Raw genomic sequence first — 16081 nt, 5'->3', positions numbered from 1 at the left:
ACTATAAGGTACAGTACGTACCTTACACAACCCAAAAACTTTGAGTAGCTTTCACCCTTGTTTTCGGGACATTTCAATAAACATATAATAAAAACAACATTGCATTACAGACATATTAGGGGGATGTGCATAAACAATAATTTTTATGAACAGCTGCCAATCGTCATGTGACGGGTGAAAAAAAAAATTGCTCTGTTATTTATAAAACACGTTAAAATGGAAAACGGCTCGGAAATCAGGGTTATCAAGTATATTTTGCTTTGAAACTCGCAAAGACAAACCATAATATAACCTTTGTAAATCCTGTACCTCGACCTTGTAGCAATAGCTGACTGTACATCCCGAGCGGGACATGAACTGTACCGCTATCGACTGTAGGGTGCTCGGCAAGTGGCTTAAGCACTCAAGCGAACACTCCAATAGGCCTTATTCAGATGACGTCACCGGTCACGTGACTGCGGCAGCTCCGCCATATTGAGTGGCAAGAAAGTATCACCGCGTCCATAACAACCGATAGTCTCCACTTCAACTACACCGTTATTTTCAAGCAAGCGATTTTTTTTCTGTAAATGGGTGAGAGTTGTTGTGCCCTGGGATGTACTCCGATATACTAAAGGCTCTGGAGTGCAGTTTTACCGCTTTCCCGCCGAAGTAGACCGACGAAATCTTTGGATATCGGTTCTGAGAAGAGAAAAATGGCGACCTGGCGAACATGACTGGTTGTGCGGCCTTCATTTTGTCTCTGGTATGTAACTAATTTCTGATACGTTATTTCTGTAGTTGGTATTAAATAACTGGTGGTTACAAAATATAGTCTGATTTGTATCATTAAAATGCATTATATCCCTTGTTTTATTGACAGAATGAGATAGGCTCGATCACCTTTCTAACCCCTGTCTAACGCGCACAGTTCTGCGTTGTTTCACCACAGAAAGTCACATCGATATGTATAATACATGAAAAAAAAACTTGCACTTGGAAATATCGACAGCAGTGTGGCATTACACCGGATGTTTGTCATGGAAAAAATATAATGTATCTGTAAGCAAACTGACGAACCAAGATTTCCCACAAACTCAGCATTTAGACAAGAGCTTCACTTGAAATTAACTTGTGGTAGCAGTCAGGTTAAAAAAAAAGTGACGCTGGTTGCTGAACAAAACAAGCAACAACGATAATACAATAAGAGTGAAATGAAAGAAAACAGGCTTACCTTTACCTCACGATAACACAGTTCTTGTCAGCTTTCCTCGAGATTATGTCACTAACAAACCCGGCGACATAATATGAGATATGAGTAAGCGTCCATACTCGTGAAGGCTTTCAGGCTGGCTTGAGTGTAAGGACTCGGCGTTTCAACAAGGTAAACAAAGATGTCAGGGAAAACGATTTGAGGCCAAAATTTCCTTTCTGTTGCCAATTTATCCTTTGAAATAATATAAGGATCTTCACTAAGACCACACAGCTTCAGTTTTTCACACTACCTCTTCTTAGAAATATCATCTAATCCATGGAAATAGCCCACAAGTTCGCGTGACACGTGCGTGGTCGCCATGATTTTTTGCCACTTAATATGGCGGAGCCTTACCTTCCGCTGTGACGTCACTCGCTTAGTGCATAGGGTCAATTGAATGGTTGAGAAGGAACGGCTGGCCAGGCTGTGGCTGCATACCACATAGGATCCCTTTACTTTTAAAACCGGTCTTCACCGCACCTGAAGAGGTTAAAGAAATTAAATGAATTCACTCAAATAATGACTATCCACAAAAGAGTTGCTGTTTAATGTTGAACAACCCTGGAGACGTCGCAAAGTTTAATCGCCCATGAAATAAACATGGCAGATAATCGGCCACTTTGCCTGCTCGTCTGTGCACGTGTCACTTGGTACATCGGTTGCTGGTCCGCGCATATGTTACAACTTTATTTTAAAACATACGTTTTTCACCAGATTTCCTTTGATTCCTTGTAAAGCACCTCAAGAAACCTCCAAAAATATAGACACAGATCTGGCAGATGCTATGGATTAATCAATCCCTCTGGGGGCAGGGCATGATGTCAAGCAGTTCAAGCATTAAATCAGATCTTGCTCAATTAAGCTGGTTAATTTTGGCACATTCCTAAATCTTTTGTTCACTCAATATAATTCTCTAAACAGCAGAAAAAGATAAGTTTAATGTATTGGAAATTTCACATTTTCTTGTGTGTATATAGAGAAGGAGGGTACAAAGTCTTACTTGCTTAAAGTATAGAGGTATATAGGCTTAGTTATAAGACTTGTTATTTCCTTCAATTATCAGATTTCAATTCCGATTTTCACACCTATATAGTCCGGATGATATCCGATCTTCAAACTCTAAATATTGTTTGGATGATTTACTTTAATTCGTTCGTGAGAGTGGATCATTGAAAATTGCATCATTTCATGCATGAAATCGCTGCAAGCTCCTAATTTGAAAACGATATCACTTACAAAAGTGATGTATGCAGTGATTTGTAACTGATGAACAGGCATTTGATAATATGAGTGAGGAAAGTGAAGAAAAAAATTATTTTTCAGAAATCGTTGTGGCCTGTTCCAAGTCAAGGTATGGTTACGCAGGCCAACAAACATGGTAGCTTCAGACCCCAGTGTGATTAGCTGGGATACACCTTAAGACCCCACAGAGCGAGTTGGCTGAGGATGACACCTGATGAAGGACAGAATGAAATAAGGCCGTTAATTATATTCAAAAGGTGTTCGTTAATTAACCCAGACACCCAATTTTCTGTCATGCACTTCCTTGGAGTTTTCTCAGTGTGCATGTAAAATTTCAGGCTGCGAGGTTTCATGGTTTTGGAATTATGGAGGAGACGCACACACAAACACACACACATTTATTAGTTTAACTGTCTCACAATGCACACCTTTTCTTTGTGATCATTTTTTTTCTTGTCCCTATCTGTCAACTCTTCTCCATATTATATTGAATTATATTTTGTACAACGAAATATAATTATATTTCTAAATGCTGTAATGTAAACTCATTAATGCACATGCATACAACTCTGTGTTTGTCTTTCAGATGCGGTACGTCATCCAAGATAAAATATACACTGTATACCGTCGCCAACTCTTTTTGTAATTTCCTCCATCATTTTTTGTCGCAATTAATTAAGCTTAATTCATATGAGAACATTCAAACGCCAATATGTCAATATTGTTACGAATTTGGAAGCTTACTGCACTCAACATTCAGGTCCTTATAGAACAGTTATATCGGTAAGTGTGTGTTTCTAGTTAGGGCCCCCTACCTGAGTCTAACGGGAATTACATGTGTGCGCTGCGGAGTGTCGTTTACAACAAACCTCCTTCACTCCACTTCACACACCGACGCCATTTCCCACGTGCGTTCGGCCACGTACGTGGGCGGAGATTTCCATCACCTCAGACTGGGACTCCGCCCAGGAAGGCAGGGGCGTGCCCCTTGTCCAATCACGCCACAGAAAGCGACTTTCCCAAGGCACCCCGGCCAATGGGATTGAGATTGCCACAGAGAGCGACCTTTCCCACGGCACCCCGGCCAATGGGATTGAGATTGCCACAGAGAGCGACCTTCCCACGACGCCCAGTCCAATGAGGGTGGAGAGCGCCTCAGACGGCGATTTACTCACCCGGAGGAAAAATAAATAAAAAGGAACGCCAGGCTGGGTGAAAAAAAGGTCGTCGTGGTGGTCGAGGTGGTAAAAGGGTCGAGGTGGTGGAGGTCGTCGTGGTGGTCATCATCATCGTGTTGCAGGTTCGAGTCCTGCCGAGCTGGATCATCATCACCTCTGATCTTCTCCTTGGCCTTGGTCGATTGGTGCGTGGCTGGTTGGAGAGCATGGTACCTGGTGCCTGGAGCAGCATCGTGTTGTGGGTTCGAGTCCCGCTGAGCTGGATCGTCGAAGACCACACGAGGTGGACAGGTCCAAGCACAGGCTCTAGTCTCCAGCTCACCTGTCCTCGAGCTGGAAGCCTTCAATAAAGACCATTGGGGTCCATTTGTGTGTGTCTGTGTGTGGGCCTGTCTTTAAGTAGCAACTGTACAAGTGTTTTTGCTTGTAAATTGATTGCATTTCTTATAGTTGGATAACTCTGCTCTTCTGTGTTCCCCTCCCTGCCAATTGTAAATAAATATCCATTTTGTTAAATGTATCAGCTCGTTTCTGTGTTTCTTTCATCGGCTTAGCACGGTGCGTGTTGGGAAATTGGGAAACGGTAAATTGTGCATTTGGACCGACGGGTCTTGGTAATCATCCGCTCGGGTTACGCATGATTCGAGCACCATAACGACTCGCTCCACTCGAGGCCTGATGAGGGTGTGAATTCCCCGGTAGCTTTGCTGCGTGGATAATTAGGTATATTGAAGTTGGCAATTAACCCTATTCCACGCGGCTGAATTATTGGCGATTCACGGTCCTGTAAGGGACCCGTGCCTTTCAGAGTTCTCCGAGGAGCACGATCTAAATTCCGGGTGTTTGGTGGAGCCGACTCTACTGCTCCACCTAGCGGTTGTGCTCGCCGCCGACGCCCAGCCCACAACAATATTACTTACCCATTGATTTCAAAAATAATTTCAGACTTTTTAATGACCAATTCAGTTCACTTAATTTAACTCATTATCAAACTCATATTATCCTCACTCATAACTTTCCTCACTCATATTATCGAATGCTTGTTCACCATAGCTACAAACCGCTGTATACATCACTTCTGTAAGTGCTACAGTTTTCAAATTAGGAGCTTGGAGCGATTTCATGAATTTTTGATGCAGTTTTCCACGATCTACTGTCACGGACGAATTAAAGTATGTCATCGAAATATTATTTTGGCTTTGATGATCAGATATTGTCTGGACTAAATAAATGTCAAAATCCAGAGTGAAATCTGATAATTTAAAGAAAAAACGAGTCTTACAACTAAGTTGATATACCCATTTACTTTAACCAAGCGAGGCTATGGTCCCTCTTTCACCATATATACACAAGAAAATGTGAAATTCCCAAAGCATTAAACTTATCTTTTTCAACTGTTTGGAGAATTATATTGAGTGAATAAAATATTTTGGAATGTGCCAAAATTAACTAGCTTCATTGAGCTATATGATTTAATGTATACCTTCGACATGGTATCCATCATATTTAATGAGTACCTTGACATCACGTCCTGCCCCCCAGAGGGACTGCCTATCTGTTGCATCTGCTGTATCTGTCTATTTTCAGAGGTTTCTTGAGGTGCTCCATGAGGAATCGAAGCAAATCTGGTGAAAATAAAACTATTTTAAAATAAAGTTTTAATGTTTGCGCAGACTGCGAACTGATGTATCAAGTGGCGCATGCACAGACAAGCAGGCAACGTGGCGGATTATCTGCAATGTTTATTTCATGGGCGATTAAACTTTGTGATATCTCTAGGGTTGTTATCAAAGGGCGGAGGAGCTCCTTGTGAACCAACGACCATCCATATCTAGTACCCAACTGTGTCTGCGGATGTCCTCCTGCAGTTGGGTTACTTCTTATTAGGAAGTTGGTGGCAGGATTTGCACTCCGGCTACCGTAAAACCCTTCATTCCGCAAAACACAAAAACGCAAAGAAATCTGAAAACCCACTCCTTGGGAGTACCTCGTGTGCAGCTTCCCTTCGCAGGGCAGCTCACTGGATGACGGGATCGGGGCAAAGCCTTCGGGACCCCTAATCTTTGATGATAGGAGGGAAACCACGGGGTAACATCCCTGGGTCAGATTGCGGGAGAGTGTGTCGGAGTGGTGCTGAGGTGTCTTCCACCAGACTGCGGTCTCCTAGGGTTAACCTGAGGCGGTCCCTTCGGGTGGGTGCCTGGAATGTCCTAGCCCTAAGAGAGGATGATCACTTGTCTCTGTTATCATCTGAGCTCAAGCATTTGGACATTGGTATTGCAGCACTTTCTGAATTTCGAAGACCGGATTGTGGCGAGATCATGGCGGGTGGTTACACATACTATTGGTCTGGTCGCTCTGATGGTTACCATTCCCAAGGAGTTGCTGTAGCTGTGTCCAATAAGCTGACTCCAATGATAATTGAGGTAACACCGGTCAACGAGCGTATTATGAGACTAAGGATTCGTCACTCCTTCGGTGTCATTTCCCTGGTCTCTGTTTATGCTCCGACTGAGGCGAGTGATCTCACTGTGAAGGATGCATTCTATGCCACGCTTGAGTCTGTGGTTGATCAGTTCCCCAGAGGAGATACACTTCTCGTCTTAGGGGATTTAAATGCATCGACTGGAACTGATAGGGACGGTTATGAGGTGTGTGTTGGTCCCCATGGGTCTGGAACTATGAACCAGCATAGCACTAAGTTCCTTGACTTTGCAAGAAGTCATGGACTTAGGGTGGCTGGTTCATGGTTTCAGCACCCACAAGGTCATCGCTGGACTTGTTATTCCAATGCTGGCAGTGTGGCAAAGGAGATTGACCATGTCCTTGTTGATGGTCGCTGGAGGATGACCCAGAACTGCAGGGTCTACCGGAGTCCTCAGTTCCTCAATAATGACCACCGGCTTGTTGTAGCAACTCCAAAGTTGCACCTTAAATCCAGGAGAATGGTACCATCCCAGCCGAGGCTGGATGTTGGAAAACTCAAGGATGAAAGGGTAGCTGAGGAGTTTGTAAACAAGCTGAGTGGAGATTTGGGGAGCTTTGGGGGGTCCTGAAGGGTTGTGGAGTGCCTTCAAGACCACCATCCTTGATGTTGCCGGTGGATATCTTGGAACTCACCGTCGGGCAAAGAAGAATTTTGTCTCTCAAGGGACACTGGATACCATTGACCAGAGTCGCAGGGCCAGGCTGAATGGCAGAGCTGAGCTGTTCAGGGAGCTGAGGCATAAAACTGTACGTGCGCTTAGGGTGGACAAGAGGCTTATGTGTGAGTAATCTGTGAGGTGGTAGAGCACCACCTGTGGTCAAGTGATTCTTGTCCTGCTGACAGGGGAATTCACTCATTGCGTTCATCCAAGCCCATCCCTCGGTGTACTGCAGTTAGAGCAGAGAGTGGTAGGCTCTTGACAGAGGAGTCCGAAGTGAAGGCCCGCTGGGCCGGTTACTTTGAGCAGTTGTACCAGGCTGATCCACCAGCTGTCGAGTTGGACGTCAAGGGTGTTACAATGCCTGTTGCTGACCCTCCAATCAATTGTGGTCCACCTTCGCTTGTGGAAACACAGGCTGCGGTGAACCAGTTGAAATGGGGAAAAGCTCCAGGGATCTGTGGCATCCATGCTGAACTTCTCAAAGCTGATGGAAATGCTGCACTCGTGTCGTTGCATGCAGTTCTGTGCTCTGCCTGGAATACAGGCATCATCCCAACTGACTGGAAGAGTGGCCTTGTTGTCCCTCTCTGGAAAGGGAAGGGTGATCGCCAAGACTGCAACAACTACCGAGGGTTGACGCTGCTCTCAGTGCCGGGCAAGGTCTTTGCTCAGATAATTCTTGATAGGGTTCGCCACCATCTGCTTGAGCACCAGCGTCCAGAGCAGTCAGACTTTACACCAAAGAGGTTAACGATTGACCGTGTCCTTGCCGTTTGGGTCCTCACCAACACAGATGAGAGTTTTGGCAGGGCCTGCTTGCAGCCTATTCTGATCTCTGTAAAGTGTTCGATTCAGTGGATCGGCATGCCCTCTGGAGGATTCTTGGTCTTCGTAGGGTGCCATCAAAACTGATCAGTCTGATGTCTGAACTCTACTCTGGTACTGAGAGTGCAGTGAGATGTGGTGACACCATCTCTGACTTATTTCCAGTTGTTACTGGGGTTCGTCAGGGGGTGTGTACTGACCCCCACACTTTTCAGGACTTGTATGGACTGGATTCTGGGGTGGATGCCGGAGAGATCAAGCTGTGGCGCATCGTTTGTGAAGGTGTCAAGATCTCTGAACTTGATTTCGCAGATGTTGCAGTCATTTTTTGGGAGACCACAAAGCCAACACCAGACATATGAGAGAATATGATTCATAATTATTAATGCTTCACTGCACGTCTGACTTCCCTTCCTCTCACCTCTCGCTACCTTCACTTCCCCACCCCTCCTCACTCTCTCTCACCCTCCTCACTCTCTCTCTCTCCCCCTCCTCACTCCCCATCACTCCTCTCTTCCCCCCTCCACCTCCTCACTTCACTCTCCCTTCCCCCTCTCTCTATACACCAACGTTCTCTTTTTCCCCACTCCACCCCTTTGTAATCACGTCAGCGAAGTGACGGGTCATACTTGCTGGTATTCATATAATTGAAAGACATATTCAAATGAATTCACCGAGATTATCTTCCTTCCTTTCAACGTACCCAATTATTTCCACCTTTTTTGTGCGGAGGGGGGGGGGGGTGGGTCGATCAGGTAATGTTTTGAGCCACGTCTTTCATGAACTTGCTGGCCAGGCCTGAAGTTTGACTGAAGATGATTTGGGCAAGAATTTGTAGTTTGTTCAGGGGGCAGTGATGACTCACCTACCCTTCACAAAAGAAAATATGGAATCTTTAATGTCCACCAACTAACAGTTGTGGCAGCCACTCTAGCTTAATGCATTGGTAAAAGATGGCACGCACACATATTGATTGATGCATCGCCTGGCATGTGAAACACCAGGATGACCCTTGATAGCTGGGTGAAGATTTGAGCTCAGGCTATGGATAGCCAACAGGCAAGTTGGCTATCCATAGATACCTCTAGACTATCTTGTCACCAAAAATGAAAGTCCTTCATACTCTCATACAAAGCCGTGTACATCGTGGCAGCCTGCACAGCTTGTGCACACCAGCAGTTATGGCCATTTCCTCTTGAGCTTTGTATTATCTCATAATTCATATTCTATGGAGGCTTCCAGAGATTAGGTCTCCCTCCCTTTCCCTTCCTTGCATGACTCCACTCCATCCACATTGAGCAGGAATTTGGTGAGAGTGACAGTGATAGCTCGCTTCCTCTTCGCGAAGAGACAATTAAACGAACAACAATGGGATCTTTAACGTCCACCAACTAATGCTAGCAGAAAGGACGCCCCATTTAATGTCCATCCGAGGGACGGCACACACTATGATGAAACACAAGAATGACAGTATATTGCTGGGCCTACATTCGGACCCAAGCTAGAAGATCCTGCCAAACCAATCCCATGATTATTGTGACCAACTGTTTCCCCATTGTTCGTTCATGTATTCCGTCAATAAGAAATTCCAACTCCCACACCATTCAGTCATGAAGGTTGTCTTCCTACCATTCAAAAATCACACACTCATCGTTCGCCTCATTGGAGGATAATATCAAACCTTGTGAAATATTTATTTACATTCCTGCTATTATATCAAAATTGCAATCAACCTTCCAAAAAAAATCTCATACGGTGTTCCATAAGATCTGATTCTCAGAAGAATCCCACCAGATCTCTTGAGTTGTTTTGATAAGGACTTAACAGGTGAAAAGCTGCTTCTTTGTTGTTTTTTTTAAAAACTGTACATTGTAAGAAAAAGCAAAATGGATCTTCTCCATTACCAGGATCCACAGTACATTGTTGTAAAGGGGACAGTTAATGCAATACCAATGAATGCACAGGAATAAACGACTGCATCAAAATGTACGCTCAACATCTGTGGGAGCAGGAGATGTCTTTTCACTCGGTCACTCTGCTACCGGTTGCAAGAAAATGGCTTGGCCTAGAGGTTTAGCAATGATTGGCCTGGCTTCAGAGCCAGGCCTGGGGCAACCACAGGATATTTAGGAGTCTGTGGTCTATAGAAAGGTGGGGGAGGGAAAACGGTAAAGGATTCAATGGGAGTTTAGAAGCATTGTGCTGTGGAGAAGATGAGAAGAGAGCCGGCAGGGGTTGCGGGAAGCCTGCCTTCAGATGCCGCAACATCTGGATCAAGTTTTATCACCTCTCACTATATTTATGTTTTGCTTTTCCAGCTTTACTTTCATCTGTGCATTTGTCCATTTGCTTTAGCATGCACTGGTCCAGTTTCCTTTACAAAATAAAACTTTTTAAAGACTACTGGAAAAAACAAACAAAAAACAAAACAAAACATGAAACCCAATTGAAAACCGAGGAAAGATCATATTTACTGCATTGATATTTTAGGTTTTTCAGGCCCGGCATATTTTATAATTGTATTGCTTTTATTTATTGTCTCTTTGCACTAATAAAGGATTGTAGAAGAGCAGAGCAACTACATACCACAGTGTGGGGAACAAGCAAAGCTTTTGGACTGACCGACTCTGTGGGGAACAGTGTCGCAGCTGACACTGTATTTAGCAGTGGGTGGTTTTGTGCTTTTCACAGACTGCAACTGAGCCGAAAGTTTGAAACTTATTTTTGTATGGAAAGTCAAAGCTCATGGAAGAGCGAGAACACAGAATGGATCAGGCTGCAACAGAACAAAAGGAACAGCAGAAATAGAGAATAGCAGATGGAGATATGGGGGAAACACCAACAGCAGGCCTGAGGGACAAAATAAATGGAGATGGACAAATGATGGATACAGGTAAGAATGATGGGAAGGGAAAGATGCAGGGGGTGAACAATATGGATGAAGGAAAACAAACTATCTGGAAGAAGAAACTGGAAATTTGGTGTGGGGGTGGGGGTGATGGGGGTAGAAACCAGCAGTTGCATTTTATCTTTGACATCGTATTTCTCAGCTACAATTCAGAAGCCTCATTAACTGTGTAATGAGTTGTCGAGCTGGTGTTTGAATCTTGGCCCAGCTATAAATTTCGTCAATGTCTGCGTCATCCCTCGGATGGACATGAAACTGGGCGTCCCATGGTGTCCCACGTTAAAGATCCCATGGTGTCCTTCATCAAGATGAGGTGAGCTATCGCCAGTACATTGATCACATTCCAAGTTCCTGCTCTAACCAACAGGGTTTGCTGCACAGCTGCATCCCCAGCAAGTGATGCTACCCTCAGCCACGTGCTGCATACCAAAGATGAACTGTGTAATAGATATTCAAACAAGGTCGATAAATACCTCTTGTTCAGGAATCTTGGAGCAAGTTCTATGGCATATGGGTTCTTGGCTTCATCACATTTGAGAGGTGCATATTTGGATTAAAAAAACACACACACACACACACACACACACACACACACACACACACACACACACACACACACACACACACACACACACACACACTTTTGGTGGAAATGTATCCAATTGTTGTGAAGACTTGTTCTGAACCCCTGGAGTCATTTGTAAGCTCCTCTCCCAACAGGCACTCGTTGTGTCAATGTTGAAGTTTGGTTGAAATTTCATTGCAATGTTGAACAACATCTATTCAACAGTGACTCATGATATTTCATCGTATTTTTGCCTGCTGGGTGATGGCAGTTGCATTCAAGTGAGCAGTCTTACTAGGAACTTGCACCAGATTTTATACACATATGGCATCAATCCTTACAAAAAAACAACAACTTTGCAGTCTACCATTCTAACTGGTAATACATGTACATCTTTAAACAATAACCCATTTCAATGATCTCAAACAATTTGCACTGCCAACTGGCTTATGGTTGGTTAAACCAAACTGTATCAACAACATTGTAATTTATTCCGAAAGGAGACCATGATCTGTCTCTCGAGTAGCAGAAACTTCCAAGTAATATATGGTATTCAGAACTTGTCAGAGTAGAAAAAGTATTTGGGGTTGAAGCTCTTGCCTAATGATAGTAAAGCATTATTTTTGTTGTTCATAATTACCTCTGTCAACGAAGGAGGATGGAGGTTATGTTTTCACCCCTGTCTCTTTGTCTGTGAGCAGTATATCTCAAAACGTTGTGGATGGATTCAGTCTAAACTTGCTGGACAGGTTGGGTGTGTGACAAGGACAAACTGATTAGACTTTGGTGAAGATCCGGATGCAATTACGACGTATCAGCGGGATACAATATGTAAACCGTTCACCCTGGCGGAGGTATACGCTCTACCAAGTGCCGTTCAAGTATTGATAAAACATTTATAAACAAATAAATCTGAAACACTGTCACAGAAAACTGAATTACTGAAACGAAAGAAAAAAAAAAAACAATCAAGATAATAAGACAAACAATGTTGCTTTTGCTTTCAGTACTTGCTCTGGATTCAAGGAATCTTAAAAGACCTTAAATACTGTTGTATTTTGTTCATTATTATTAAAGCAACACTTGTGCTTTACATATGTGAAAAACAGAAATTCCATAATTTCTTTAAACTCCAAAAGGAGTTTCCAGAAAACATCAGTTTTACAAATCCCAGAAGCTAAATGGTAACATCCTCAAAATGACTAACGACCTTCTACATTTTTCTTTACAGCTTCTTCAAACAGACATACTGTATTTTGACAAGCTTAATACATTTGTTGGAGATAATTACCATGATATGATTGCTTCATTCAATTTCACCAGGTCAAAATAGAAACTAAAGCTTTGATAACAAGTGCCACTTCAAAAGGAACACCACCTTCTCATGATAAGATTACGAGTTCATATTGAGGGGCATGCTCATCAGCGGATGCACCAAAATAGCCTGTCTTGAACTTTGGGACCTGGGACACAATCGATCAGTTTCAGTACAAGGTGTCCACAAATTACTGTTCCAAATTCAAACTGTAATAATAATAATAAAAATAATGAAATGGGATGCAATGCTCCATGTCAAAGGACATGTCTTTAAGTTTTATTGACTTCCTTTTGCATTCCAAGGTGTCTCATGTGACACGTGACATCACATTCACTGCAAATAGTGTCTCCACAAGAAAAAGCAAAGTGTTTTTCTGATTTATAGAGATTAATTCAGCTACACAGCTTCAACAAAGCTTTAGAACAACCTATGGGGGGCAGCCACCATCGAGAAAAAAGATTTGTGTCACACAACATTTATGGAGACTGGTAGCATCCTGCAGAGGAAGGGGGTAGGTTGGCCAAGCACAAGTGGTGAGGATGTTGAACAGGTCTGTGAGTCTTTTGAGTGCAGGCCCCATAAGTCCATTTAGACTGCTGCTAGGGAGCTTCAGCTACCCTGCTCAATGGTACCTAAGGTGCTCCACACGTGACTGTGGCTGTACTCGTACATAGTTCAGCTGGTACAGTTACAAACTGGACAATGAGATGGAAGACAAAGAAGGAACCCGAAGAAGTAAAGAGCAAAGATGGAGTCATCAGGAGGAACCTGGATAGGATCCGGGTTTCAGACACGACTTCACAACCCTCAAACCCATACCAAGTGAGCCTTACAGAAAATTTTCTGCAAGAATTCACTTATCCTTAGACAGATATATAACGAAAGAGAGGAATAGAGAGCAAAAGATATGAAAGAGAAGAAAAAACGAGAATTGGAATGAAAAGAGAATTGTGAAAGAACAAAGATGTTGGGAAGAACCCGGACGGAAAGATTTTAGCCGTTACTCCCCAGGCTCAAACGCAGTAACATGTACAAGCTACCAGAGGTCCATCAGTGGGGAAGCACATACAGCATCAGGATATGGTACAAACATAATGACATGGAAGATCAAGAAGGAACACGAAGAAGTAAAGAGCAAAGATGGCAATGATCGATCTGTCCAACTGCACGCGAAGCAAGGCCTTTGTAGTGGACGTTTTGGAAACCTTAGACAAAGACGATGGATTCCTATGACGTGCTCTTCTCAAAAGAATCAACGTTCCACATTTTGTCTGATTAACAGACACAACGTCAGGATATTGTAGCTTTGGGTCTTCCCATGAGGTCGGAGAACTGGAGCGTGACAGTCCAAAGGTTAACAAGTAGTGTGGTCGAAGACATGACCGAGTAATTGGGACATTCTTTTCTGAAGACACTATCAAGTCCTACAATTATCTGGATATGTTGAAGAACTTTGTACTCAGGCAATTGGTGGACATTCAACGAGAGGTCATTTACCAACACGACCAAGCTCCCCCACACTGATTGAGTCTGATAGTGCACAATTCTCTCAATGTACACTTTAATGATTGATGGATTGGTGATGACGGTCTGATTCTGTGGCCTGTGGAGATATGTGAAGGACGTCGTGTACAAAATGAGAGTTCTTGAGATTGCCAATCTGAGGAAGAGGATTAGGGCTGCAATTCAGTCCAAACCTCAAAGGTGATTGAACATCGCCTGAACATGTTCCATGTGACAAAGGGTGCTCACATAGAAGTGTACTGATGATGATAAATAATCATCTTGACAATAAAACTTTGAGAAATATTCTTTCACATCATGGTATCCCATTTAATTATATGTTTTATTACTGTTTGAATTTGGAACAGTAATTTGTGGACACCCTTATCAGGATAATCTACCGAGGTTACCAATCTTGCTTGGTGATTTCGGAAAGAATGGTGCAGAGGAAGTGCAATTACCTTTCAGCATTGTTGCCTGCATTCCATTCTCAAACGAACTGTAAATTGTCATTTTGGTGCTGTGCAGGCAAGCCATTACATCACAAATTGCGCATTACCTTGGGTGGACATGAAGTTGGGTTGCCTGGTCTGCTTGCATTCCTTGGGGGAAGCTAAAGATTCCCACGGCGTTTTTCCTGAAGAATAGGCGAGTTATTACCGTCACCCTGAACAAATTCCAAGTTATTGCCACTTCCAGTCGAATGTCAGGCCTGGCCAGCCGGTTCGTGAAAGACTTGGGCCAACAACATTCCCCAGCTGACCCCACAAGAAAGTGGCACTAATTGGAGCCATTTATTAGGAAGCAGTCAGAAACTCTTGCTTGGTGATGATAATCTTTAACGGGAGTGAATTTTGAGTTCGCCTCTGATCAGTAGCTTTCAATTTAGTGTTTGTGGTCATGTAGAATCAGCAAGATTGTCAAATATTTCATGAAAATCAGCAACATTGCCAAACCATTGTCAACTATCAAATAAATATCTGGTGTGATCCCACTCAGAGACATGGGCACTTCCTGACCAGGTGACAAACAAGGGTGTTTGTTTAAATAAGAGGTTAGAATGTGAAAATTATTGTTGTAGTTTCGTTTTTTAGCGCTTGCACCTTTTTAAAGCACTGCCCATGCACTGGCTTGATCTCCCCCAAACCCTTTACGAATCCCCAAAACTATAAACTGTCAATTGCAAAAAACAACATCTGATCTTAATGAAAACTGCTGTCATGGAAAAAGAAAACTGCAGTTTTCACTAAAACCGACATTTTGAATTATTTGAGATGTAGTCAACTGAAGATGCAGCAAAGTCAGCTCGTGAAACAACACGGAAAACAAAGCAATAACCAATGGGATACAGGCATGCACTGCTTAAATATAGAGTTGTGGGGAGGAGGGGGGCATTCAATATTGGATGTAGCAGGGTATGTGTGGACAGTAAAATGAGGATGAAGTCGTGCTTGTGCCAGGGAAGGAGTGTGGAAGGAGAGAAAGATGGGAAAGAAGGCTTCAGGCTATCAGAACCCACAGAACCGATTTCCATCAATTATATTTCAGAACACACACACACACACACACACACACACACACACACACACACACACACACACACACACACACACACACACACACACCTGGGCATCTCTCTTTGCCATGACCAAAGCAGAGGGTCCAAATTATAGGCATTGACATGTTTGCATGAAGAAAAAAAATTCAGCAGAGCGGGGAAAGGCAGGTGCAAAGTATGACCCTCACATAAAAACGGGCAGGAGGCACATGTTAATGCGTGGCAGCTAAGCATGAAATGCAAGAACCAGCACTCTTGCAAAGCTGAACATGGGTGTTGTTCAACAAAGTACCTGTACTGACTTTTGAACATTAAACCACAAGGAACTGACCTCAAGCACTTCATCTCCTCCCTCCCCATCCCAAACTCACTATTTTGTCCCTCTTTGCCACACCATCAGATGTGAGCATGTACCGTACATAGATCAGGAGCGTATCACACAGGAGAAGGATCTGGGTGTGGTAATCGATACGGGAGGGAAGTAGGCAGCACAGTGCCAGGCAGCTACAGGTAAAGCAAATAGTGTTTTCGGTTGTATTCGGAGGGGGAGCATTTACACATCAAAAGAGGTGGTGTTAACATTGTACAGGAATTTAGTGAG

At 43.4% G+C, this 16081-nt stretch overlaps 1 long non-coding RNA gene across 1 annotated transcript in view; it reads left to right on the top strand.

Moving 5' to 3' along the window:
* The first annotated feature begins 233 nt into the window (after positions 1 to 233).
* LOC147018360 (uncharacterized) overlaps positions 234 to 16081 on the top strand; it is a 60258-nt gene continuing 44410 nt past the window's right edge. Inside the window, exon 1 of the long non-coding RNA XR_015062793.1 lies at positions 234 to 745. This is a non-coding gene — a long non-coding RNA (uncharacterized LOC147018360). The remainder of the gene's footprint in view (positions 746 to 16081) is intronic.

The sequence above is a fragment of the Eptatretus burgeri genome, chromosome 10 (genome assembly GCF_056783735.1).
Source record: "Eptatretus burgeri isolate ZD-2024b chromosome 10, Ebu_testis_v1, whole genome shotgun sequence".
Lineage (NCBI taxonomy): Eukaryota > Metazoa > Chordata > Myxini > Myxiniformes > Myxinidae > Eptatretus > Eptatretus burgeri.
This window is presented reverse-complemented; position numbering and strand designations above follow the sequence as displayed.